This window comes from Tupaia chinensis, unplaced genomic scaffold (genome assembly GCF_000334495.1).
Source record: "Tupaia chinensis unplaced genomic scaffold, TupChi_1.0 Scaffold149482_1, whole genome shotgun sequence".
Taxonomy (NCBI): domain Eukaryota; kingdom Metazoa; phylum Chordata; class Mammalia; order Scandentia; family Tupaiidae; genus Tupaia; species Tupaia belangeri.
The window spans coordinates 271,425-276,198 of record NW_006209326.1 but is presented as its reverse complement, the minus strand read 5'-3'; the positions used below and the strand labels follow the sequence as shown (position 1 = coordinate 276,198).

The 4,774-nt window shown below is 39.1% G+C and overlaps 1 non-coding gene across 1 annotated transcript; it reads right to left on the bottom strand.

Annotated features, from left to right (window-relative positions):
* Window positions 1-4,216: 4,216 nt before the first annotated feature.
* On the bottom strand, window positions 4,217-4,401 carry LOC114006658 (U2 spliceosomal RNA). The gene has a single exon (XR_003548363.1). It is a non-coding gene; the product is annotated as a U2 spliceosomal RNA (small nuclear RNA).
* Window positions 4,402-4,774: the final 373 nt, after the last annotated feature.

Genomic DNA, 4,774 nt, shown 5'->3' with positions numbered 1-4,774 from the left:
ATCAGAGAAGAAAGCTTAATAAGTTGAGATACTTAAATTTTATAGATAAGTTGAAATCTAAGTTAAAAACATTCCAGAAGATATTGGAAGTAACAGGTTCTACTTCTATATTCCAATTATATTTCCATAATTTTAGCTCTGATGCTTTGAGTTCTGCTAACAAGTGAATTTCTGTACTAGGACAATTGATGCCTTGATAATTTCCCTCCCAAATAATCTTTTCAGGGCCTTCTTTATAAATTTATTGTTCACAATGTAGATGCATGTGGGTGACCACAGTTTACGTCACAGAGGCTGTTGTACTAGAGTGTGAATTTGGGGCAGAAGCAGAACTAAGGTACACACCTATGACTGTAAAATAAAATAGACAACTGGGAGGTGAGAGGCACAAGTATAAAATGCTTTATATTCCCCTCTGATGATGACATTTTACATATGGGAGAAACTATCCTAGACCTAGAGTAAATGATAACAAAAAGGTGTCCATCAACTAGTAGCACATCTGCAAATTAGAACACTATGTCATTAATAAAGGTATCAAAACTGGTAAGGTGGACCAGCTGAATAAGTTCACAGAAAAAGTGAGAGATTTCCACAGGACAAATACAACATCATTAAGCTTTGTAACAAGAAATATAGGACATTTGTCAACACAGGACACCAGCACCAGCAATACAGAGGCAGACATTCATGATGACAACATAGTCCAGTGGGCAACAGATGACCACAAACCAGTCATAGGCCATAACAGTCAGGAGAAAGTTGTCTAGTCCTATAAAGAGTACAAAAAATTTCATATGGGTGATGGAGCCTGCATAGATGATGACCTTGCTCTGTGTCTGGATGTTCACCAGCATTTTTGGGACCATGGTGGAGACAAAACAGATGTCTATGAAGGGCAGGTTGGAGAGGAAAAACTACATGGGGTTGTACAGGTAGGAGTCTAAGATGGTGGTCAGGATGATGAGTAGCTTTCAAGTCACAGTGATCAGGTACATGGAGAGGAAAATCCCAAATATGAGGGACTGCAATTTCAGTTCCTCTGAAAGTCCCAGAAAAAAAATGAGTTTTGAAAGCTCTGTATTGTTCGTTAGTTCCATATAGTGGAAATGACTACTTGGAAAGAGAAAAGTAACATGACTATTTTTTACTTGAAAGATTTTTTTTTAGTGTAACTCACATAGGTAAAATGCTACAATCTATGTTTTGTAGTCAACAAATAAATTTCTACATTTTGTGTAATAATCTGATCCCCTCCTTTATGCTCTATCACTGATAGGGAATTCCTGTATTATTGTCGACCTTTCCCCAAGAGGTCAGGTATTGTACAGCTTTATTTTTATTTATTTATTTTTAAATTTGCCAGAGAGCTCATGGGTTTGATGGAGAAAGGCAGAGAGAAGAAAAAAGTTTGGAAGCACCCTCCATGAGGGATGGCCATGACACAATATCTCCTCCATTTCTTTCTTTGGTATTTTGGACACACACACACACACACACACACACATTACCCTGTGTATTTTCTAAGCCACCAGGTCCAAGACTCAAACACACAGACAGCCATGTGGGATCCTGCCACCTTAAACCACCTTAATCACCATGCCACAGACTTGACATTCTATAATTTTAATAAGAAATTTCTTCATGCATTTGAGTAACAAACAATTGAGAGTCTGACATATTCTAGGCATTGACCAAGTAATGAGTGTACGGTGGACAAATGAGTGATCTTTTGAAAAGTGCAAAATAATATCTTCCACATGACACAGAGATCACTGTTTTGATGTTTTAATCTCAAATAAGAAAAGTAAAAAATATAGCAATGAGTAACACGTGAAATAAAATGTGTAAAAGACAATTTCTACTGATGATGCAGAACTTAAGTTTAAAAAACAATGAGGAGGGGCAGCAAGTGGCATAGCAGTTGTGTCAGTGTTCTCCCACATGGTTGACCATGGTTCAAGTCCTGGACCCAGTGGCTTGAAACTCATGAATGCCCAAGATCCCAGGAGGAGAATGGATGAAAAGTAATTGTAGCATGACCATTCTACTCTGGGGAGTGACTTATCACTTTTCCTCTCACTGTCTCTGTCTCTCTCTCTGGCAAGTGCACGTGACCTAAGACAAAAACCTCTTAAAATTGGAAGGGCAGCAGGTGGCATGGAGGTTAAGACACTGGATCCAACATGGATGACAACATGGTTTGAGTCATACCTGGATCCAGCAGCTTGAAAATCATACTGTGTGTGTGTGTATGTCCAAAATCCTGAGGAGAGAATGGAGGAGAAGGGACAGCATTGCATCTATCTCCCCTTAACACGTGAAATAAAATGTGTAAAAGACAATTTCTACTGATGATGCAGAACTTAAGTTTAAAAAACAATGAGGAGGGGCAGCAAGTGGCATAGCAGTTGTGTCAGTGTTCTCCCACATGGTTGACCATGGTTCAAGTCCTGGACCCAGTGGCTTGAAACTCATGAATGCCCAAGATCCCAGGAGGAGAATGGATGAAAAGTAATTGTAGCATGACCATTCTACTCTGGGGAGTGACTTATCACTTTTCCTCTCACTGTCTCTGTCTCTCTCTCTGGCAAGTGCACGTGACCTAAGACAAAAACCTCTTAAAATTGGAAGGGCAGCAGGTGGCATGGAGGTTAAGACACTGGATCCAACATGGATGACAACATGGTTTGAGTCATACCTGGATCCAGCAGCTTGAAAATCATACTGTGTGTGTGTGTATGTCCAAAATCCTGAGGAGAGAATGGAGGAGAAGGGACAGCATTGCATCTATCTCCCCTGGGGGGTGATTTTTCACTTTCTCTCTCTCGTAAGTGCACATGCCTTGTAACAAAAACAAAACAAAATTTAAAAAACATTGAGGGAGATGACTATGCAGTTTGAACAGCTGGTAGACTTGGTCACACCAACTTTATAGTTTCACATATTATCCCCCAAAGTATAGATCTAACATCTTTCTATCATCTTGCTAAATAGCTACCTATTTTATGTAAAGAGTAAACAGAAGACTTTGTGTAAAAACTCCAATTCTGTATTTGAAAGAATAAAATAAAAAGAACCCAGTACATAAAAGCAAAGATTTTACAAACAAAATTAGCAAAAAACAAAAAGGCTAATAAATGCCCAAACAGATTTAACCTCACCTGTAATAAAGTAATTGCCAAGTAAAGTGTTTTAGTTTTATCCTCTGACCTCTCAAATAAAACTGATTTATTTTTTCATGTTAATGCCCAGCATGGGAGAAGATACTATGAATTTTCATGAACTGTTGTTTTAAGGTAATATTTTTAAGCAATCCTTTATCTAAGCCTTGCAATTAATACAGAAACATGCCCAAATTATCCCATTATTAAAAATAAATAAAATGCCTGCATTCCAGTACACATCCCTCCAAATCAAATATTCAATTTTTCTACTTCCTTCAAATCCCCATGGACTTTTTTTGAGAGTATCGCCTCCCCGGGGGGGGGGGGGGGTATCCATGCTGCAATCCCTTCTCTTTTATTCTCCTCCCAGATTCTTGTTCATGCATGTGCAAATGCCTGCCATGAGTTTCAAGCTGCCAGGTCCAGGACTTGAACCATGGTCAGCTATATGGGAATCCAGTGACATTACCCCTATGCCATCTGCTGGCCCCAAAGTGTTCTAATGCTACTGAAACCTTTTTACTCTACCTGCTCCTTTTTCAGTCTCATTCAATAAGACTTACATTCTCATCCATGCATTGCAGTCTACAAAACTCTTTCCTTCTTCTTCTTCTTCTTCTTCTTCTTCTTCTTCTTCTTCTTCTTCTTCTTCTTCTTCTTCTTCTTCTTCTTCTTCTTCTTCTTCTTCTTCTTCTTCTTCTTCTTCTTCTTCTTCTTCTTCTTCTTCTTCTTCTTCTTCTTCTTCTTCTTCTTCTTCTTCTTCTTCTTCTTCTTCTTCTTCTTCTTTTTTGTAAGGCTTTTTGCATAGAATTTATGCACTAGCCAGAGAGGCAAAGAGAGGGAAAGTGAGAAATCACTCCTTGGGAGACGACCACGCTGCAATCCTTTCTCAGTTCTCTAAGGATTTTGAACACACATGCACATATGCCTGGTGTGATTTTCAAGTCACTGGGTCTGGGATTTCAACCATGGTTGATAATGGAGGAATCCAGTGCCTTAAACACCACACCACCTGCTGGCCCCAGGAAACTCTTTTAAATCTTCCAAAGGGAGTGTGCCATTCCTGATGGTACTGCAATACCAGGTGTCTGTGTGGAGTGGACAGAGCAAGCTCTCATTCCATCTCCTTGATCCAAAAACCCATTTACTATATTGTTCTTTGATAGAGGACATATCATTTTAAACTGATAAGAACAGATATAATACTATATTTTAGCCAAGGCCAATAAGGAATAAGACACTTCATTTTTTTCCCCTGTAAGACAAGTGTACTTGCAAGAGAGAGAGATAGATGGAAAGTGAGAACTCACAATCCAGAGGAGATGACCACACCACAATCCCTTATCCCCTCTCGGGATCTTGGGCACACACGCACACATGCCTGACAAGATTTTCAAGACTCCAAGTGGTAGTCAAACCATGGTTGGTCATATGGGAGTCCAATGCCTTAACAACCACAACATGTTGGCCCTGACACTTCTATTTTTAACAAGCTAAATAAATCAATTACAAATTAGTTGTCAGTCAAACAAACACAGTGCTCTCTTGTCTCTGGGCTTAGTTTATTTGACTTTCAGGTAACTTCAGAAAAACATTCTCAGTTTCTG